Below are 23,874 nucleotides of genomic sequence, written 5' to 3'. Positions count from 1 at the left end.
GCTTCCTCTGCCCTATTGTTTATGTAAAAATGCAGATTCACTGGGCCAGACTAAATTGTGTATTCAGTGGAAGACTGATCAAGGACTGAAAAGAATGATGGTTTCATTCTTGTCTCTTATCTACTTATGACCGCCCCCACCACTAACTCTTATTAACTGGAAGTGCCCACCTCAAGTTGTTCCAACTTACTGGATCAAACCAATGTACATACTAATGTCTCATGTCTCCCTAAAATGTATAAAATGCAAGCTGTACCCCAATCACCTTGGGCACCTGTTGTCAGGACCTCCTAAGGCTGTGTTACAGGCATATCCTTAGCCTTGGCAAAATAAACTTTCTAAATTGACTGAGACCTATCTCAGACATTTTGGCTTCACAATCCCCACATTCCCTGGTAGAAGACTCAATATATTTTTAAATGTATACATTCAAACAAATCAAGTAACATATCAGTTGAGAGAGAGAGAGAGAGAGAGAGTCTCTGTGTGTGTGTGTGTGTGTGTGTGTGTGTGTGTGTCCATTGTTTCTGGAGCCCTATGTCCTCCTAATCTATGTTCAATTTTTTTCTTTCTGCCCATATTCACTCATCATCCTTCTCCATCTGTTCCAGGTCCAAGAAGGCTGACTCTATAGACTGCATTACCTATATTCTCTTGTCCTCTGGCTTCCAGTCAATGGAAATTAACCACTGGGGAAGAAGGAAAGATTGGATGGGTTCAGTATTCTTTCAGCTTCTATTGTTTAGCGTAGGTTATGTTCCTCTAAGGCCACAATTCACATCACGTGGCCCCACTTGTACAGTATAACTCTGGTAAATTCCAGTATCAACTCTCTCCCTTGCACCTTCAGTCCTAGGTTTAGTAGGCTTCTTGCTGTCAAGCCTGGGGGTGCTTTACCAGCCTTGTTTATTCACTTATCTCTGGACATACCCTTGAGAGCAGGCCTTTCATTAAATTCTCTTCCATTACTGGGGTTGATTTTGCTACTGTATCCTGCATGGAATCTGACAGAACCATGTTCTGACTGAACTCCTCTAAATGTGTAGCACTTAGAGTCATCATCATTCCTTCATCCTTCTCCTGGGAAATTCCTCTCACCTCTCTTCTCTTTCTTCATCTACTCCCCTCTTGTTGGGAGCTCTTCAATAGCTTCCTGAGAAAGCGTACACGGAGGTAAATTTTTTGATACCTTGATTTACTTGGCACCAGGGCAGATTATATCCTCTTTGAGGATCACATAATGTTTTTGTTTTTTTAATACAGAGTTTTGCTTTTGTTGCCCATGCTGGAGTGCAATGGTGCAATCTCGGTTCACCTCAACCTCCACCCTACAGGTTCAAGTGATTCTCATGCCCAAGTAGCTGGGATTACAGGCATTTGCCACCAAACCCGGCTAATTTTTCTATTTTTAGTAGAGATGGCGTTTCACCATGTTGGTCAGGCTGGTCTCAAACTCCTGACCTCATGATCTGCCCGCCTCAGCCTCCCAAAGTGCTGGGATTACAGGCGTGAGCCACTGTGCCCGGCCGAGGATCACATATTCCTTTGCTTCCTTGAATCCAACCTGAATGTCTCACAGCTTCTAATGACTTCTGGTTCTGCCTTTTTGTTGTTCTCCCCAAGGAAATATTTACAGTAAGAGGGACCCTTTTCTTCCAATATAGAGTAGGGGAAAAATCACCATAGCATAAATACGTAAAAATTACTACTATGGTATAGGGATTTTTTGTTTGTTTTTTTTTTTGGTATAAGGTTATGTGTATCTGTGTGGGTCAACAATGATGTCCAGTGTTGGGAACAACATAGAAAAACAAACACTGTATACTGCTGACTCTATAAAACTGTACAGTGTTTCTGAAGGATAATTTTGCATTATCTAGCGGAATTTAAAAATAAACGTTTGGGCTGGGTGCAGTGGCTCACGCCTGTAATCCCAGCACTCTGGGAGGCCAATGTGGATGGATCACCTGAGGTCAGGAGTTCGAGACCAGCCTGGTCAACATGGTGGAACCCTGTCTCTACTAAAAATACAAAAATTAACCAGGCATGGTGGTAGGCCCCTGTAATCTCAGCTACTCAGGAGGCTGAGGCAGGAGAATTGCTGGAACCTGGGAGGTGGAGGTTGCAGTGAGCCTAAATTGTGCCACTGCACTCCAGCCTGGGTTGATAACAGCAAGACTCTGTATCAAAATAAATAAATAAATAAATACACCTTTGATTTATCTATTCCTCTTCCAGAAATTTATCCTATACAATATATTTCTGTAAGGATGTCCACTGTCACATTATTTGTATGGATAGAGTATCCCCAATCAAAATATTCCAAATTCAGAATGCTCCAAACACCAAAAGTAGAGTAGGTGCTTAAATGCCCATCAGGAGAAAAACTGAATAAATTATAGTAAAATCCATATAATGGAATACTGTGAAGCTGTTAAAGCTACACTGTCAAACAAGAAAGGCAGTAGCCACATGTGCATAGTGAGTACTTGAAATGTGGCTAGAGTAACTGAATTTTAAGTTTTATTCAATTTTAATTAACTTAAATTTAAAAACATACTTGATCTATTATTAGAAAACTTTTACATATTTCTGGAACAATTTGGGTATGTGAAACTACTTTTTCAGCTGTGAACTTAATACAACCTAAATACAGTTCAAGTATTTCCAATGAAAATTTATCCTTCTAATTGAGACATGCCATGAGTATAAAATATACAATGAATTTCAAAGATTCAGTATTTTAAAAAAGATGTAGGCCAAGCTGGTAACTCACATCCTTAATCCCAGCATTTTGGGTGGCCGAGGCAGGCTGATCATTTGAGGTCAGGAGTTCATGACCAGCTTGGCCAACATGGCAAAATCCCATCTCTACTAAAATACAAAAATTAGCCAGGTGTGGTAGCGTATGCCTATAATCCCAGCTACCTGGAAGGCTGAGGCACGTCTCAGAATCTCTTGAATCTGGGAGGCAGAGGTTGCAATGAGCCAAGATCGCACCACCACACTCTAGCCTGGGCAACAGAGCGAGACCCCATCTCCAAAATAAGAAAGAAAGAAAAAAAAGGAAGTATCTCATTTTTTAAATTTTATATTTACATGTGAAATGGTAATAATTTTCATTTACCTTTATTGTATTAAATAAAATACACTGTTAAAATTAATTTCACTGTTTCTTTTTACCCTTTTTTTTTTTAATAGACTGGTCTTTTTACTTTTAAATGTGGCTACTAGAGCATGAAGCTCTTTATGAACTAACATGAAAAGTGAAAAAAGCAAGCTTCAGAGCAGTGTTTATATACCACCCCATTTTTATGAATATACATAGAAGATGTTTATAAAGTTATTAACAAAATATTCAGAAGAATATATACAATATTGTTTTCAACTAATCTCTCTGAAAAATGAGGATAACAGTTCCTGCTTTCCACTTCTGTACTATTTGTATATCTTACAAAATATTCACACACAAAAAAGTATGTGCTGCATTTATAATTTGAGGAAAAAACACAAATATATTGCTTTTCTGAAAACAAACAAATATATAAACTTTAAATTATACTTACTTCTTAAAGTCTGTAGAAAACGGCAGCAGTTGGCCAGCACAGAGCCTAACACCTATCTGTAATCCCAGCACTTTGGGAGGCCAAGGCGGATGGATCACTTGAGGTCAGGAGTTCCAGACCAGCCTGGCCAACATGGTGAAACCCTTCTCTACTAAAAATACAAAATTAGCCAGGTGTAGTGGCAGGCACCTGTAATCCCAGCTACTAGGGAGGCTGAGGCAGGAGAACTGTTTGAACATCGGGGGCAGAGGTTGAAGTGAGCTGCGATTGTGCTGTTGCACTACAGCCTGGGCAACAGAGCAAGACTCTGTCTCAAAAAAACAAAACAAAACAAAATAGCAGGAACAAAACCCTTTCGAGAGTTCTGGAACCTTTAAACAAAGAAAAGTAATCGAAGTGTTATCTCTCAAGCCCTAAACAATTTCATAAGCAGTGCAACAATAAAATAAGAATTTTTAAATAAATCACTTATGCGATCATTAGGGTCATGACTCTTTAGGAATTCCTCTACCACACAAATAGAAATATATTACATTTTTAATTTTAATATGTAAGAAAGCAGTTTACCAAAGGAATAAAAGATTACATGAAAAATTCCAAAAGGGACCTCTAATACTTTAAAACATAATGTCAGGTTCATGATTCTGATTGCATTTATTCTTTCTTCTTCTTCTTCTTTTTTCCTGAACATCTTTCTTGAATTAATTGCATTTATTCTTTCATTATGTTAATAACTCACAATGACAAACTCACGGCTATTGCTTTGCTCTCCAAGTACTCCATGTAGATTTTCTCTATTCCCTTTAATCAATTACCTTCCCAGAAACAGGCGTCTGAAGTGTCAGGCCTCTAAAAAAGCATTATAAGAGATTCCAACTTCTAACTTCAAGTGATTTACAGCTTACTAGAGAAAAAAGTATGTTCCAAAGGTTAGCAAATTAGTAGATAATTACCTTCACCTAGATTGCTCATTAGTATGCAAATCAAAAACACTGGCAATTAAAGCGGGGAGATAGTTTGCTTGTCACTGAAGAAATACAAAACAACCATTTCAGAGTTATCAGAACTAATAAGGACTCATATCTGGTGCTATCTATAAATTAAACTGAAGCAGTGAAAATAGAGAATATTTCAGGACCACAAGTGAGACTGTATCAGTAGAAAAGGGAAAAAGAAAAATCTGATAAGAAAGGAAAGCTAACAAGAACACAAATGTCAACAGGTTTAGAGTACAATTAACTTTTATTATTGTAGTACTGCTGACTGAGGGTTCTGATTTTGACCAGACAGTCTTATAGGGGAGGAAAGCATATGAGGATATTCTTATAAACAAAAAATAAGAATAAAAGGTCTATCTATACGATTACTATACTACAAAATCTAACAGGAAGAAGAGTTAACTAAGCTAAAACTACCTTTTCATTCAACAAGGTAAGTACTCACTTGGTATAAAAAAACTTGGATGGTCATCGTCAAGAAAAAGGCTGCTGAGGCAGAATGCTTATTTTTAAGAAACTTAAAATCGCCGGGCACAGTGGCTCACGCCTGTAATCCCAGCACTTTGTGAGGCCGAGGTGGGCAGATCACCTGAGGTTGGGAGTTTGAGACCAGCCTGACCAACATGGAGAAATCCCATCTCTACTAAAAATGCAAAATTAGCCGGGCATTGTGGCACATGCCTGTAATCCCAGCTACTTGGAAGGCTGAGGCAGGTGAACCACAACTTGGGAGGTGGAGGTTTCGGTGAGCCGAGTTCATGCCATTGCACTCCAGCCTGGGCAAAAAGTGCAAAACTCCATCTCAAAAACAGAAAAACTTAAAATCTAGTATAAATATCAGATAAGTAAATAAACAAATAAAAAAACAATACAAGCTGGGCACGGTGGCTCACACCCGTACCCAGAACTTTGGGAGGCCAAGGCAGGTAGATCACCTGAGGTCAGGAGTTCAAGACCAGCCTGGCCAACATGGTGAAACCCCACCTCTACTAAAAACAAAAAAATTAGCTGGGCGTGGTGGTGGGCACCTGTAATTCCAGCTACTCAAAGAGGTCGAGACAGGAGAATCGCTTGAACCCAGGAGGCGGAGGTTGCAGTGAGCTGAAACCACGCCATTGCACTCCAGTCTAGGCAACAAGAGCAAAACTCTATCTCAAAGAACGAAAAAAGAAAAAAACCAATACAGTGCTACTTGGTAAATGCCATACTAAAACTGTAGAAAATGTCACAGGAGTTACTTGTAGAGGAAGAGCATCCTAAGAAAACTTGTAAAGGCGGGAAAAGAATACAAGCCCCAAGAAAGACACAAAAGACATCCATTATTCAAAATGAAAAAAAAAAAAAAGAAACAAAATATTAACACAAACACACTGACATTAGTAAAATTAAACAACTGCTTTATCCAAACATAAGATTTTTAATCACCATAATGAAACTGAACACTGGAAACTATGTCTTTTTTTTTTCTTTCTTTCCCGACAGGGTCTCACCATTGTTGCCCTGACTGGAGAGCAGCAGCACGATCATGGCTCACCACAGCCTCCACTTCCTGGGCTTAGGTAATCCTCCCACCTCAGCCTCTCAAGTAGCTGGGACTACAGGAATGCACATCCAGTTAATTTTTTGTATTTTTTGTAGGTACAGGGTCCCACTATGTTGTCCAGGAGAGTCTGGAACTCCTGGGTTCAAGCAGTCCTCTTGCCTCAGCCTCCCAAATTGCTGAGATTACAGGCATAAGCCACTGCACCTGGCCTAGCTATGTCATTTTTAAAGCCTACTTTAAAATGTGTTGTGTAAATGACCTACTGAAAAACACATCAGAGTAATTCTTGAGTCAAACTGAGAGTTAGCACAGTGGCTAACTCCCATAATCCCAGCACTTTGGGAGGCCAAGGGTGGAGGATTGCTGTAGACCAGGAGTTGAAGACCAACTTGGGCAGCACAGTAAGACCTCATCTCTACAAGAAATAAAAATAAAATTAGCTAGGTATGGTGGTGCATGCCTATCTGAGCCCAGGAGTTGAAGGTTGCAGTGAGCTATGATCATGCTGCCATATTCCAGCCTGGGTGACAGAGCAAGACTCTGTATCTAAAAAAAACAAAAATAAAATAATATGCTTGAACAGCCCCAGAACTCAGAAAGCCACTTTACTTACTATGACTGGTTTATTATAAAGGATACAAATCAGGAATAGCCAAATGAAAGAGATGCAAAGAGCAAGGTTTAGGGGAATGTGGTGGAGCTTCCATGCCTTCTCCAGTCAAACCAGCCTCCCCGCACCTTGAAATATTCACCAATTCAGAATCTCTCCAAACACTGTTATTTAGGATCTTTTATGGAAGTTTAATCAGATAGGCATGATTAAAATACTGGCCATTGGTGACTGGCTATCTCTAGCCCCTCTTTGCCTTCCCAGTGGTTGGAGGTAGGGCCCCATGCCTTGATCTTTCTGGCAACCAGCCCCCTAAGCTGAAGCTATCTAGGGGCCTGCCAAGAGTGGATTCATTTAAACAAAAGACACTCTTGGTTGGGCGCAGTGGCTCACACCTGTAACCCTAGCACTTTGGGAAGCCCAGGCAGGCGGATCACAAGGTCAGGAGTTTGAGACCAACCTGGCCAGCATGGTGAAATCCTGTCTCTACTAAAAACACAAAAATTAGCTAGGCATGGTGGCAAGTGCCTGTAATCCCAGCTACTCAGGAGGCTGAGGCAGGAGAATCGTTTGAACCTGGAGGCAGAGGTTGCAGTGAGCCAAGATGGCGTGCCACTGCACTCCAGCCTGGGCAAAAGGGCCAGAATCTGTCTCAAAAAAAAAAAAAAAGAAAAGAAAGAAAATAGAAAAAAAGAGTTAACAACTTCTATAATAAAAGCTACCACAAATAAGAGACAAATAGAAATACTGGAAAATGATTCCCAACAAATATGACAGAGTATATGCGTGTGCGCACACACCATGTATAAATTCACACAGCCATCTCAAAAAAAAAAAAATTAAAAGATGCTCTTATCACCCTCATTCAAACAAAAGACTCTCTTTTCACTTCTATGCTTAAGGAAATTCCAAGAGATTCAGAAGCTCTAAGTCAGTTGCTAGGGACAAAGACCAAATATATATTTCTTATTGTATCACAGTCATATTAAGTGCTGAGATACTAAGAAAAAAAAAATACAACCCCTACCCTACCCTTAAGGAGCTTATTTACAATTTACAGGCTCAAAGTTCTTCACTTTAATTTAAGTACCTTTTTTTTTGAGACAGGTTCTCATTCTGTTGGCCAGGCTGGAGTACAATGGTGCCATCATGGTTCACTGCAGCCTCTGCCTCCCAGGCTCAAGCAATCCTCTCACCTTAGCCTCCCGCGTAGCTGGGACTTCAAGTGCACACCATCGTATCCAGCTAATTTTTATAATTTTTGTAGAGATGGGGTCCCACTATGTTGCCCAGTTTGGTCTCAAACTCCTGGGCTCAAGCAGTCCTCCTTCCTCGCCCTCCCAAAGCGTTGAGATTTCAGGCATGAGCCACTGAGCCCAGCCTCATGCACATTTTTAAAATACTAGGTAAAGTGGAAAATGGCTTTCATCAAAAAGTTTCTAATCTTACCAAAAAGACAATGTTAAAATAAGTCTTAAGGCAGGCTATCTTATACATAAAGCAGAAAAGCCAAGGGCTTTGGGATCACATAAAAGGAATTCAAATCCCTTCTAACATTTATAATAGAACTATGGATAAAATATTTAATCTCTCTGAGCCTCAATTTCCTTATATGTAAAAAGGAGAATGCTGACAATGAACTTAAAATGTACTGTTAATATTAAAGAAATATATACAAAGGATACAGCATACTGCATAACACATTAACAGACACAGCAAGGGATACAACTCTGGGTAAGAGCGAAAAGCAGAAAGTATTGTGATTTGGTCAAATGAACTACCAATCTCAATCTTGCTATAAATTTTAAGTATAAAAGGATAACGTATAAAATATAGAAGGATAAGATTCCTTTAAGATGCCTACAAAAACTATAAAATTTATTTTCATTTAAGTATGTACTGATTACCCTTATGTGAATCATTATTGTGAAAAACATTTGCAGGTCATTTATATAGTTGAGGAATCACCTGGATCAGTGGTTTGTATCTGGAGTTCATGACCTAATTTCCATGAATCTCTGCATATTGTATGAACAGTATGTGTGTTTCAGAGGAAGGACCCAGATGACTATCAGTCAAAAAACAACCTGTTTAATACTATAATTTTTTATCTAATATTAGACAGCTAAATTTGCATGTCCAGTATACATAAACTGGAGTTTATACAGTTTTCAATGTGAGACAATGTGATTTCCAATACTAAGACAGAAGAACCACTGTTTAATGCATAACTTATTTTCTTCCAGATCTTTTTGGTCCATAAATATTTGAGTGTCTAGTACTTCAGAGCATAAACGAACATCAAATGATAGTCACAGCCCTCAATTACAGATTGAGTTACAAAAAAGAATAAATTAATGCATACTTTTATAAAATTTTAACAACTAAAATGTTATTGCCAATAGGAAGGTATGAACCCAGGTGGCTGCAGTGCTCTAGGATCACACCTTTGAATAGCCACTGCACTGCAGCCTGGGCAACACAGTGAGACCTGGTCCCTAAATTTTTTTTTGAAAATTACCAATTGAAGAAACAATTGACTGAGGAAAGAAACAACTGACTAGGAAAAATTTTCCTAGAGGAAAGAAGAGTAGGTGGACAAGCTGAATTTTAAATGAAATGATGAACAGTCTCTTGGAAAAAGGTCTATTTACATCAGTGGTTTTCAAATTGTAGGATGTGACCCATTTGTGTGCCATAAGATGGCTCTAGTGAATCTCAACCAACTTCAAAAAAAAAAAAACAAAATAGAACAGCTTTATCTTGATAGAAACTCAGAAGAAACAACTTTCTGAAGCTTTACTTATATTTCAAACATAAAAATTAGCATCTAAATATGGATACTCTTTTAAGTACAACCAAGTCCTAGCAGAGCACCTAGTTCACTACATTCATAAGAAGCAATCATGTTAAATGAATGGAATCTCAAAGGCACTTCTAAAACACACAAGCAAAATACAGAATGCCTACTTCTTACATCAAAACAATGTATTTTAAGTGACATTCTCAAATCTTTTCTGTGACAATGTAAAACTCTCAAAATATAAAATTAAATTTTGACACAAAATTCTCAATTTTTGTGTCAAGTTTCTCATATTGTGAAGCCAAGGAATTATATCAAAAAAGCATAATTCAAGACAACTATAAAGACATAATTAAAATTCCTAATATATGAACTTATTAGCTATACTACAAACTGTAAAAAAAAAACCTGACTCTCCTTAATTATTTCACATCTGTTGGTTCGTGACAAAGCACTGTGCACTCTTGAAACAAAGAGTGAATAAGTGAGTATTTTTTAAGTATGTGTCAGACATTTTGCTAGGTGCTTTCCATATCTTAATTTTTTCAATCATCTTTCAAGGTGGTTACATGTCTTAGGTGAGAAAAATGAGGCCTGGCCTAGAATTACAGCATAAATACCCCAAGGCTCCTTCTACTACATGACTACAATTACTGTCATTTCTCCTACTGATTTTTTGCCTTAAAATATTGGTATGAGGCTGGGCATGGTGTCTCACTCCTGTAATCCCAGTACTTTGGGAGGCTGAGGCAGTCAGATCACCTAAGATCAGGAGTTCAAGACCAGCCAGCCAACATGGTGAACACTTGTCTCCACAAAAATACAAAAATTAGCTGGGCATGATGGCAGGTGCCATAATCCCAGCTACTCGAGAGGCTGAGGCAGGAGAATCACTTGAACCCAGAAGGCTGACGCTGCAGTGAGCCACGATTGTGCCATTACACTCCTACCCAGGGAACAGAGTGAGACTCTGTCTCCAAAAAAAAAAAAAAAAAAGTTGGTATGCAGACCAGGAGCAGTGGCTCATGCCTATAATCTCAGTATTTTGGGAGGCCAAGGTAGGAGGATCACTTGAGTCAAGGAGTTTGAGACCAGCCTGGGGAACACAGTGAGACCCCATCTCTATTTCAAAAAAATAAAATACAAACGTTGATATGTAAACTAAGACCAGAGGTCAAATCAGGCACATCTTATTTTTGTAAGTTTTACTGGAAAACAGTCATGCTCGTTTGTTTGGCTACCTCTGCATTCTAACAACAGAACTGAGTACTTGCAACAGAGACAATATGGCCTACAAAACTAAAATATTTACAGAAAGTTGTCAAACCCGCCTTAAAGGAGCAAAAAACGCCAAGAACATTACAGGCCTAAAAACTTCAACGTTTAGGGTCTTTGAGACTAGTAACTGAAGAAGAAACTATAAAATTGTATGAGACAGAAAGTCAAATTGTCTCCATTTTTATGTTATATCATGATTAGCCCAAATTTATACTAAAAAGCTTGATTTAGGAAGTTACTGTTTCATAATTAAACTGTTACCTGGCGGGGTTCAGTGATACACCAGTAATCCCAATGACTTGGGAGGCTGAAGTAGGAGAGTCACTTAAGCCTAGGAGTTCGAGGCTATAGTGAGTTATGATCATGCCACTGTACTCCAGCCTGGGTGACAGTGCAAGATCCCATCTCTAAATAAAATAATTAACTAAAATAAAAATGAACTGTCTTCTGTAGCTTGAACTGATGAAGGAAAAAATCTCACAATTCAAAATATATTTAATGAGCATGTGTCATGCATCCACATTTCTTATGAAGGAACATACTCAGTTCAAAACAAAATGGCGCCTGGCTTTTTCTTACTAGCATTTTATTTTATTTTTCACTTTGCACTTTTATTTAATGTATTTACTGAGTCACGTGTGGTGGCATACATCTATAGTCCCAGTTAGTGAGGAGGCTGAAGCAGGAGGATCACTTCTGCCCAGCAGTTCAAGTCCACCCTAGGCAACACAAGTGAGACCTTACCTCTTAAAAAAAAAAAAATTTACTGAAATGATTCTACTCTGTACTCTAAGCTGAACATTTATGTCATTAACCAAGAGTCTATATTCGATCTTCTGGTATAAGGAAGGACTTTGCTTTTATTTTAAAACTTCCATGGTTTTCATTCTAAGTAAAAACCTCCAAATCATATCATTTTATCTTCATTCAAAATATAATTCATTATCCAGGTCCATGTATTCATTCACTTGAGACAGAGGTCTCGCTCTGTCACCCAGGCTAGTCTTGAACTGAGCTCAAGCAATCCTCCTGCCTCAGCCTCCTGAGTAGCTGGGATTACAGGCATAAAACACCATGCCTAGCTTCTCCAAGTCCATTTGAACAACTTATCTAAACTACCAAACATGAAGAATGTTTGGTTACAGTGACACAAATAATATTTTGTTTCTTCAATTGGTAATTTTCAAAAAAAAAATTTTAGGGACCAGGTCTCACTGTGTTGCCCAGGCTGCAGTGCAGTGGCTATTCAAAGGTGTGATCCTAGAGCACTGCAGCCACCTGGGTTCAAGCAATTCTCTGATTTCAGCCTCCTGAGTAGCTGGGACTACATACAATATGCACCACCACACCTGGTTCTCATTTAGTAATTTTAAATAAGAGTCCTCCAACAACAAACTCTAGAATAAATCAAGAAAATTTAAATCCTCCTAACATGTAAAATGCTTGAGCCCAGGAGTTAGAGACCAGCCTGGGCAACATGGCAAAGCCCTGTCTCTACTAAAAATACAAAAAATTAGCTGGGAATGGTGGCACCCATCCGGGGTCCCAGCTAGTCAAGAGGCTGGGATGGGAGAATCACCTGAGCTCAGAAAGTTGAGGCTGCCATAAGCCATGTTGCACCACTGCACTTTAGCCTGGGGACAAAATGAGACCCTATCTTTAAAAAAAAAAAGTGAACCAGATAAAGATGCTACTTCTCACTTCTTCTATTTGACATCTCAGTGGAATTCCTAGCCAAGCCGATATGGTAAGTTAGGGAAAAGAAATAAAAGGCATACAGACTAGAAAGAAAAGTTTTAACATGACTGTCTACTTAACAAATTCCAAAAAAAATTATTAAAAAAGAAAAACTCCTACAGCTGGGAGTTTAGCAAAAGGTTAGGATAAGTCAATATACAAAAATTAATTTCTATATACTATCAGTGATCAACTGGAATCTGATTTTTTGAAATTACCATTTACAATAGGACCAAAAAATTACTTAGGTATAGACTTAAAGTATTTGTAAGATCTGCATATTGAAAACTACAACACTCACCTAAGTGGACAGAAATAGCATGTTCACAAGCAGAAGACTCAAATTGTTAAGAGTCAATTATCTTCAGGTTGATATCTAAGTTAAACACAATCTCAATCAAAATCCCAACAGACACATTGGAGGCCAAGGCGAGTGGATCACCTGAGGTCGGGAGTTCAAGACCAGCCTGACCAACATGGCAAAACCCCATCTTGAAAAAAAATAAAATAAAAAATCCCAACAGAATGTATGAATTATCAACAAGATAATTCTAAATATATCCTAAAGAAAGGCAAAGGAACTAAAAATAGCCATAACAATTTTGAAAAATAATATAGTTGGAAGAGTCACATTACCTGATGTGAAGACTTATTTTAAAGCTATAGTAGGCCAAGCACAGTGGCTAACATCTGTAATCCTAGCACTTTGGGAGGCTGAGGTGGGAGGATTTCTTGTGCTCTGAGGCTCGAGACCAGTTTAAGCAACATAGGGAGATCCTGTCTCTACAAAAAATTTTAAAAATTGGACTGGTGTGGCGGCACGCACCTATAGTACCAGCCACTGGGGAGAGTGGGAGGATGGCTTCAGCCTGTGAGGCTGAGGCCACAGTGAGCCATATTCACACCACTGTACTCCAGCCTGCGTGACAGAGTGACACCCTGTCTTAATATTTTTTTTTTAATAATACAGCCTGGGCAACATAGCAAGACCTCATCTCTACAAATAATTTTAAAAATTAGTCAGGTGTGGTGGTGCCTGTGGTCCCAGATACTTGGGAGGATCACTTGAACCTGGGAGGTCAAGGCTCTAGCAAGCAGAGATAGCACCACTGCATTCCAGCCTGAGTGACAGAGACCCTGTCTCTAAATTTAAAAAAATAAATAAATAAAAATAAAAAGGTTAGACAAAATAAATCAATTGAACAGTCCATAAACAAACCCACACAAATGCAGTCAAACAGTTTTTAACAAAGAGACAAGGGCAATTCAAATGAGAAAAAGACCACGTGATTTCAACAAATAGTCATAGAACAACTGGACAAATAAATAAATCTCAACCTGTACTTCTCTCATTTTATACAAAAATAAACTCAAAATGGAACATAGATCTAAAAATAAAATTACAATATAAAACTTGGAAAACAAAATAGGAGAACAATCTCTCTGACCCTGGGTTGAACAAAGAGTTCTTAGATAGAACATCCAAATTTTAAAAATAATTTGGTCTTTCTCAAAATTTAAAACTTCTATACTTCAAAAGTAATGAAGTATAGAAGTTATGAGGATGAAAAGGCAAGCCAGACTGGAAGAAAACCTTTGTAAATCACTTATCTGACAAAAGATAAAGGACTATAAAGAATTTTGGGGGCAGTGGCTCATGCCTATAATCCCAACACTTTGGGAGGCTGAGGCAAGACAATCACTTGAGCCCAGGAGTTCTTTTTTTTTCTTTCTTTTTTTTTTTTAATTGTTTTTCAGGTTCAAGGCCTTTGAAGAGCCCAGGAGTTCAGCCTGGGAAACATAGTGAGACACCATCTCTAATAATAATAATAATAATAATAATAATAAACTCAGCAATTAGAAAATCCATTTTAAAAATGGGCAAAAGGTTCGAACACTTTACCAAAGAAGATATACAGATGGCAAATAAGCACATGAAAAAATGCTCAACATCCTTAGTCATGGGGGAAATGCAAAGAAAAATCACAGTGAGATGCTAATAGAATGGCTAAATCTAAAGATTGACCATACCAAGGGCTGATGAGAATGTAAAGCAACTGGACCTCTCATATATTGCTGGTGGAATGCAAAGTGGTTCAGCCACTTCAAACACAGCTTGACAGTGTATTAGTTTCCTATGACAATGTAACAAATTGCCACAAATTTAGTGGCTTAATATAACATACATTATTTTACAGTTCTATAGGTTAGAAGTCTGGCATATGCCTCCCTAGGCTAAAATTACTCACAGGGTTGCTTTCTTTTCCAGAGGCTCTAAAGAGTAATCCATTTCCTAGTCTCTTCCAGATTCTAGGGACCACTCACATTCCTTAGTTTGTGGCCTGCTCTCCTCCATCTTCAAAGTCAGCAATCCTGCACCTCTCTGACCCTGCTTTCATTGTTACATGTTTTTTTGACTCTACTCTTTTGCCATTTTCCTTTTTAAGATTCTTGTGATAGAGTGGGACCACCCAAATAATTCAAGATAATCTCCCTATTTTAAAGTCGTCTGATTAGCAACCTTAATTCGCCTTTGCCATGTAACTAAACATATTCACAGGTTCCAGGGATTAGGATATCTTTGAAGACCTTTATTAGGTCTATCACAGACAGGTCTTTTAATAAAATTAGGCTAAACCTACCATATTCCATTTACAGGTATTTAAGAGAAACAAAGACTTAGGTTGACACAAAACCTATTTGCAAAGATTTACAGCAACTTTATTCAGTCACAAAAACCTGAAAACAAATCAAATGTCCTTCAACAGGTTAATGGATAGGTGACGGAACTAATTGTTGTTTGGTAGTTGCACAACTCTCTGAGTTTGAATCGTACAATGAAAATAGTTAATTTAATTTCATGTAAATTAGAGTTAAATATTTTTTAAAGAAAGGAAGCAATTACATTTCTCATCCATCAGATTAGCAAAAATTTTTAAATTTTACAATGCCAACTGTGGGCAAGGATGCGAAGCCACTGTCACTCATACATTCAGGTAGGTATACATACATTCTAGGAAAGCCTCCACACATGTGCTCAAGGAAACATGCACAGAGATATTTATTAAACATTGTTTGAAATATTAGAAAACTGAAAACCCTTTAGTAGGGGAACGAATTGCGGTTAGTGGTTACTAAAAAAGAAAAGGGAAAAAAATGCATGAGAGAAAGAATCAACTCTGCCCGTTAAGTGATTTGGAGAAGACAACTTACTGGTTTATTTAACAGTAAGACATCCTGAGAAGTGCACTGAACTTAGAATATGGAGACAAGCATTTTAGTATATGCATGTAGCTCCAAGTCTGCCACTCACTAGCAGTCAGACTATGGATTTTAAACTTAACTCCTGCAAGCCTCTTTTTCATGGAAAATGAAGAGGTTAGACTATATAACCACTAAGATTACTTCCAATTCAACGATCCTATGATTCAGTAAGAATATGATAAAAAATTATATTCTAGCAGTGGCTCATGCCTGTAATCCCAGAACTCTGGGAGGCCAAGGTGGGTGGATCACCTGAGGTCAGGAGTTCGAGGCCAGCCTAGCCAACATGGCCAAACCCTGTCTCCAATAAAAATACAAAAATTAGCAGGGTGTGGTGACCAGGGCCTGTAGTCCCAGCTACTCAGGAGGCTGAGGCAAGAGAATCACTTGAACCCGGGAAGTGAAGACTGCAGTGAGCCCAGATCACACCACTGCACTCCAGCCTGGGCGACAGAGCAAGACTCTGTCTCACAAAGAGAAAAGAAAATTATATTCTAAAGCACATATGTCAAGATACTATTTTTTCTAGACACCCTGAAATCAGACAATATCAGAGAAATAGGGAATCTCAGTAATATACAAAATTAATCAAATTTCTTGGAATGTCTGATAAAATTTTATTTAAATTTTTTTCATGACATAGCCCTCAGGAGATCCTGAGAACATGTGCCCCTATGATGAGATTTTTAATCAAGATTATAATTCTAGATCATGTAAAAACTAAACCCACTGTACTGACTTGATCACCCTCAGGTAGAACTTATATATTCTCTCCCGTTTTAATATTCTAAAACAAGTTATTGTTATTCAATCCACCTTGACTTGTCAAGTTCAAGTCTGTCTAGCCAAAAATCATTCAGATACCTGGTAAAATTTACTCGATTTTTTTTTTTTTGAGACAGAGTCTCACTCTGTTGCCCAGGCTGGAGTGCAGTGGGGTGATCTCAGCTCACTGCAACCTCCATCTCCTGGGTTCAAGCAATTCTTCTGCCTCAGCTACTCGAGTAGCTGAAATTACAGGCCTATACCACCACACCCGGCTAATTTTTTTGTATTTTTAGTAGAGATGGGGTTTTGCCATGTTGACCAGGCTGGTCTCGAACTCCGGACCTCAAATGATCCACCCGCATCGGCCTCCCAAAGTGCTGGGATTACAGGTGTCAAACACCGCGCCGGGCCAAATTTACTGGATTTTTAAAGATAAAATAATGAATTGCTTTTCCTATTTTTGCCTGTTTCATCTATAAATCTTACATTATAATTTAATAGCTCATCCTGCTGCAAATAGAAAGCCTATAAAACCTATCTACAATACACTATGTCCACGGGGATCTAGTAAAAAAAAAAATCGGTAGTTCATAATTCAAGAAAGCTTATTTAATAACTTTCATTACCACCAATACTTATACTTCAAAGACACCAATAACCAACACGTCATTTGTCCCTATTGCAGAATTTAACAGGTAATTAACCTCCTGTATAATCCAAAAGCATAATTAGTAAACTATAATTAAAACATATTTTTGAATCAGAAATATTAACACCTTTCACTGTGTCATTCAACTCAAAATTTCAAAATTTTTGTTCAACTGACTTTCCAAATCCAGATTCTTACTATTGTAAACGAGTATGGAGACAAAACACACACTACATACTACATCTAAAAACTTCCTAGCCATCAGATTTTAATTTTAGCATAAACTGTCAAAAAAAACCTTTCGACCGAAACCTACATTCCAAACACATTACTGTATATTAATCAAGTAAACAGAAGGTGAGTTATTATCTTTAGAAAGTTACATAATTTACTACAAAGATCGTTTAAACCAACCTTCATTAAACGTAGGTTACAATTTACAGGCTTCAAAGTTCAACGTGCAAACTTAAATTATCAGAAACCATTAACAAAATTAGGCTTTTATTTAAAAGTGGTCACAAGGAAGCAGGAACTGTTTGCGTGTTTAAGAACGCAATGAGTAGCAGAATACCAGTAGCTGAGTCAGGCAGAGGGACGCTGACTACTTTCTGACTACTAAAGGAAAGCGTTCCCTAGTCGATTTCCCCGACCCGGCCGGGAGAGTCCCGCCCGTCGCGACCTCGGGGCGGGGGCGCAGGGTAAAGACCACTGCCCGCCGCGCCCCCCGCACCTTCGGCCGGTCCGGCTGTGGCCCGCGCCAAGGTGCATGCCCGGCCAAGGAGAAGGAGCGGCCACCGCGCAGGCAGCGTTGCTCCGAGGGACAAAGGGTGGGTTCACACCCTCCACGGCCGCGGCTCCCGCGCCTGAGGAAGCCCGCCTGGCGGCCGGGGGTCCCCAGACTGCCGGAGTTTGCGCGGCGTGTGGGGGAGGGGGAGCCCGGCCGCCCCTCCCCCGCCGCGCTCCCGGAGACCTGTTGATTAAGATCTCCACAGCCCAGCCGCCGCCAATCCGCCTCTTACCTCCGCGTCCCGGCTCCGCAAGCCTCCCGCCCCGGCCGCTCCTAAGCACTGCAGAAGCGACAGCCCTCCGGCGACCCTTAAAATACCGGATAAAGAATCCAGAAACTCCCGACTCCTCACCTCAGAATCCTTAGTCCCCGCCCCACAGCCAGCCTCCGCCGTCGCCGCCGCAGCCGCCAGCAACTCCACCTCTAGACCGCGCGAGACCGACCCCTGCGGCCGCCGCGAGACCGCGCACGCGCCCCCGGGACTCTGGCTCAGCGGGCACGCGGGTCCCAGTCCCACCCCGCCCGTGAGAGGCTGTAGCGGCTCGCCCAATCCCTAGCCGGTGCGGAGAGAGCGCCCGTTCATTGGTCGTCTCCTAAGCTCCCGCCGGGTGCGCGCACTGGCGCGCCTCCAAGTTTAAAACGCGAACTGCTCGGAGCTGGCTGGCCCTGTGGAGCCGCTTCGGGGTTTGGCGGGCGGGCTCTGTAGTGTGGAGACGCTAAGGCTTCCCTGGGGCTTTACAGCCCTTGGCTCTTCTGTCTCTGGATGACGGTTTCTGAAGAAAATACGATTCCTCTTGAAGGTATTCCTCTTGTCCTGTCAAGTTAGTCACACAATCTAACATTTGTTTTTTTTTTTTTTTTTAATGACGTAAACACTTGGATGTGTGCAGTGTCCCGCAGAAGACTCCAGAAAGCCAGCAGCTGCACTGACTTCTGAAAACCAGAAAGCAAGGATGGCAAGGGCTGGAGCTATTTCCCAGGGGTCTTCTGAAGGGACAGAGAGTTACGCAGGCCAGCCCATGCCCCGGGCACGGCTGGCGCCCTCGGGACCTGGATGTGCCACCCTTGAAATGGGCAGGACTCAGGCGGGTTCGGGAGAAAGTCAGAACAGATTGGAGTACGTTCTAAGGAGAAATGCCAGCAAATGTATCTTGACACTTGCAATAAAGCCATCGGTTGGTCTCTGCCTTGATAGTACCTTCCGAGGAACCCCATCCCACCTTTGAACACGTGCAAGGTTTGTTAATCGACCTCTCCTTCTATGAGGCCGAAATCTGCCTATGACTCTAGCCCAGGGGCAGTTTCCCCCAGGGGCACAGTACTCCCTCAAAGCCTGCGGATATGCTATTTCTCACGATTTTCCTCATTTTGCCCCACCGTATTTTTCCATCTTGCAATCTCCCCAGATCCTGACTTTCAAGTTCTTTCACATTCTTCCCCATTACGCTCTTCTGGACAGCCTATGGGTTGTTAGTGTCGCTCCTTAGGGACACAGTGATGCCCTGAACGAAGCAAACCATTGCTCCTGGTGGTGAAGATCTTCGGGACGCCTACCCTTCCCAGATTTGTTAGCTTTCTCAAATCTGATCAGCATTCTGTCCAAGTGTTTAGTAAGACAGAGCCGAGGACAGAACTCTGCTACATGCCTCTAAAGACCTTAATGCTCCTGCCTTCAAAAATTTCTCAGTAGGCTTTGAGTACAGATGGACCGCACAACCAAAATGTCTTGGCCTGTATTCCTCCACAAAGATGGCATGAGAACGGGTGAAATGCCCAGCTGAAATCCAGATAGTTTATCTCCAGGATTCCTAGAAACCATTAGCCATACCCCAAAAGAAAAAAACGGTTAGTGTGTGTGACTTACTTTGTTTTCTAAGTTCTTTTGTTTGTTTGTTTTTGTTTGAGATGTAGTTTTACTTTTGTCACCCAGGCTGGAATGCAGTAGCACGACCTCAGCTCACTGCAACCTCCACCTCCTGGGTTGAAGTGATTCTCCTGCCTCAGCCTCCCGAGTAACTGGGATTACAAGCGCCCACCACCACGCTCAGCTAGTTTTTGTTTTGTTAGTAGAGACAGGGTTTCACCACATTGGACAAGCCAGTCTTGAACTCCTGATCTCAGGTGATTCACCCTTTTCCAGCCTCCCAAAATGCTAGGATTACAGGCATGAGCCACCGTGCCCGGCCTCTAAGTTCTTAAATATATAACATAAATAATAATTCAACAAGCTTCCTTCAGCTCCTCAATAAATTCTTCTTTCTCTAGCTTATAATTTCCCATTTTTTGGCACTATTGACATTTGGGCTGGATAATTCTTGTGGGGACTGTCCTTTGCATCATAGGATGTTTAGGAGCATCCCCAGCCTCTACCTACTAGGTGCCAGTAGCACCACCCTCCCCAATGTGACAATCAAAAATGTCATTACCGAAGGTCATGGGGAGAGATGGGCAAAATCACCTCCAAGGTAAGGACTGCAGATCTAGCTGTTCAAAGAAAGGACCTCTTTGGAAAGATAGTATATCTTTATCTAACTTCCAATCTCTCAGCCCCAGGCAGTTTTGCAAATCAACAAGAAAACACACACAAAAAAAGCCTCCACCCAAATGAACACTCCAAGTAACTAGCCTTGATTCTTCAGCTGCTTAGATTCCTGTTACAGTACCCTACACTAATAAAATGATTATTAATATGAGTGTGAGATAACAGAGCAGCTACTTACTGATCTCAAAATATGTGAAAATTCCTTTATAAAGGGCTATAACAATTCAGAAGGGCATTTTTTCAGGAAAAGAGGTGCTATAAAAATATTAGTTATGGCCTGGCATGGTGGCTTACACCTGTAATCCCAGCATTTTGGGAGGCCAAGGTGTGTGGATCCCTTGAGTACAGGAGTTCAAGACCAGCCTTGGCAACATGGCAAAAACCCATCTCTACAAAAAATACAAAATTAGCTGGGCATGATGCTGTGTGCCTGTAGTCCCAGCTACTTGGGAGGCTGAGGCAGGAGGATCATCTAAGCCTAGGGGGTCGAAGCTGCAGGGAGCTGAGATCACACCACTGCACTCCAGCCTGGGCAATAGAGTGAGACCCTGTCTCAAAAATAAAGTTATTATTTTACCTCCTAAAGATATTTTCATTTTAAAAGAAGGCAGATCCTACAGCAAATAACAAATCTACTCTCCAGTGGGTCAGGTGCAGTGACTCACGCCTGTGATCCCAACACTTTGGGAGGCCAAACTGGTAGGATTGCTTGAGCCCAAGAATTGAAACTAGCCTGGGCAACATAGGGAGACCCCATCTCTAAGAAAAAAATTTAAAAATTTGCTGGGTGTGGTGGTGCACTCTTGTAGTACTAGCTTCTTGGGAGGCTGAGATGGGAGGATCCCTTGGGCCCAGGAGGTCTAGTGAGCTGTGATTATGCCACTGCTCTCTAGCCTGGGTAACAGAGGAAGACCGTGTCTCAAAAAAAAAGAAAAAAGAAAGGAAAAAAGAAATCTATTTTTCTGGTGAATTGAGTCAATCCAAGAATCTCCAAGTCATACAAATTACTGGTATATGTGTAAAAAGTGAAGAGTAGCTGAAAGAGGGAATGGTATAGAAATTGGAGCCATGGTGATTAGATTTGAATTTTAGCTTCGCTGCTAACTAGTTCTGCAATTTAGATGTGTGAGAAGCTTCCTGGGTCTAAATTTTCTGATCTGTAATATGAAGGAGTTAACTACTTTTTCCCCCTAGTTTTAGGATTCTGGTAGCCTCTGCATAGAGTCTAACATGGATAGCATAGGAGGTTAAGAGAAGATAATATTCATCCCAAAATAGAATGAAATGGGTAATCTGTGGTTTAAACCCCCTGTCGGAAGGGCTGTTCATCCTTGTCAGGAGGCAGTTCACCTGCTGAGTCACTCTAACAAATTTGTATCTAAGTATTATGGGTGAGTAGTGAAAGCCTAACTGTAAAACCAGGTATAAGGTAGATAGTTACCATAGTAAATACTCTCCCTTCTTTCTCATCATGTCATCTGCTTAACCCATTGTCTATCAATATCCCTGATTACATGTTTATGTAATAAGATGCCATCCTATTTTATTTCATTAAAAGTTTTGGGAAGCCAGACATGGTGATGTGTGTCTATAGGCCCAGCTAATTAGGGGGTTAAACTGGGAGGATCTTTTGAGCCCAGGAGTTCAAGTCCAACCTGGGCAACACAGCAAGACCCCCTTCTCTAAAATTAAAAAAAAAAATGTTTGGAGGGAAATATATTCATGTTGCACTTCAGCGACTTGTAGAAAGATCTGAAATTTTGGTTTTCAATATTCATTATTCCCTATTTTATATGAAATCTAGCCTTAACTAAGGCTATTATATCTCCTCTTTGTACTAGTGAAACCCAGGTCTTCACTAGTATAGTTTTTATAACCTGGCTTTCACTAGTACATCAGTGAATTAGCACTTAGAATTAGAATTTTTGGCCGGGCGCGGTGGCTGATGCCTGTAATCCTAGCACTTTGGGAGGCCGAGGTGGGTGGATCACCTGAGGTCAGGAGTTCAAGACCAGCCTAGCCATCATGGTGAAACCCCATCTTAAAAAAAAAAAAAAAAGAATTAGAATTTTCATAGGTGAATTAGTAGCCTAATCACTTATAATTGTATGAACCAGATGATCAGAGAAATGTATAATAAAAGCAAAATACTCACTGACTCAGATAAAAGAGAAGTTGTGAAACAAAAATCACCTACTAATACTAGTACTAGTAAATAAATATCTTTTTTTTTTTGAGACAGAGTCTCACTCGGTCGCCCAGGCTGGAGTGCAGTGGCGCAATGGCTCACTGCAACCTCTGCCTCCCAGGTTCAAGTGATGCTCCTGCCTCAGCCTCTCAGTAGCTGGGATTACAGGCACCCAGCACCACACCTGGCTAATATTTTTTGAATTTTTAGTAGAGATGGGCCATGTTCGAGACTAGCATGTTGACCAGGCTGGTCTCAAACTCCTGACCTCAAATGATTTCGCCCACCTCAGCCTCCCAAAGTGCTAGGATTATAGGCATGAGCCACCATGCCTGGTCAAATATCTAAAATAAAAAAATTTAAAAAAGTAAACCAACAAACCATGAACTTTTCTAATTTAATTGGGTTAGTTATCATTTTTATTTTGATGTTTTATAGCAGAATTTAAACTTTCATAAATCTAGCTAAATATAGTATATCCCTAAGCTAAGAACATTATACAGTTGTTATGGAATGGAAGGTCCAACTATCTGCATCAGTGTAATTCAGTACAGGTCAGTATTATTCAACTTAATTGACTTTAACAAATGATTATTCATTTAATGGGCTAAACATTGTACTGTAGGCACTGAAACTTGTGTGACAGTCCTTATCCTGGAGGAACAGGAAAGGTAGGAAAAAGGACACGATAAGGTAAATAAAATACCAGGAAAAGCATGGTGAATGGAAGTAAGTGCTCTAGACTCAAAGAAAGAAAAGGTCTTATACCAGGAGGAGCTTTACTATCTAGTGAAGGTGAGGGTGGGAAGAGTGATAAACTGCCCTGAAAGTACTCATAATAATAGGAAAATCAAGATCTTATACATGGCTTTAAAAATCTAGGCATGAGTTGCAAGGGAGGAGTGGGGAGATGTTGGTCAAAGGATACAAAATTTCAGTTAGGAGGAATAAGTTCAAGAGATCTATTTGTGCAACATGGTGATTTTATCGTTGATAACAATGTATAATATACTTTAGTCTTAAGAGACTAGATTTTAAATGTTTTTACCACAAAACAAATGGTATGGGAGGTAATGTTAATTAGCTTGATTTAGCCGTTCCACAATGTAAACATATTTTAAAATACTATGTTTATGTCATA

At 40.2% G+C, this 23,874-nt stretch overlaps 1 protein-coding gene across 6 annotated transcripts in view; it reads right to left on the bottom strand.

Annotated features, from left to right (window-relative positions):
* The window catches only part of PALS1 (protein associated with LIN7 1, MAGUK p55 family member), a 98,950-nt gene extending 80,513 nt beyond the window's left edge, over positions 1 to 18,437 (bottom strand). For 3 of the 6 annotated variants that reach the window (XM_012438024.3, XM_012438029.3, XM_012438027.3), the window contains exon 1: positions 18,236 to 18,349. The gene's annotated coding sequence lies outside the window, so the exon portion shown is untranslated. The other 3 variants (XM_012438026.3, XM_012438025.3, XM_064374973.1) reach the window with 3 other exon arrangements.
* Positions 18,438 to 23,874: the final 5,437 nt, after the last annotated feature.

Source organism: Aotus nancymaae, unplaced genomic scaffold, assembly GCF_030222135.1.
Source record: "Aotus nancymaae isolate 86718 unplaced genomic scaffold, 86718_ANA_hifiasm-v0.15.2.pri h1tg000011l, whole genome shotgun sequence".
NCBI classification, from domain to species: Eukaryota; Metazoa; Chordata; class Mammalia; order Primates; family Aotidae; genus Aotus; species Aotus nancymaae.
Note: the sequence above shows the minus strand (reverse complement) of the source record. Positions and strands in the feature narration are given on the sequence as shown.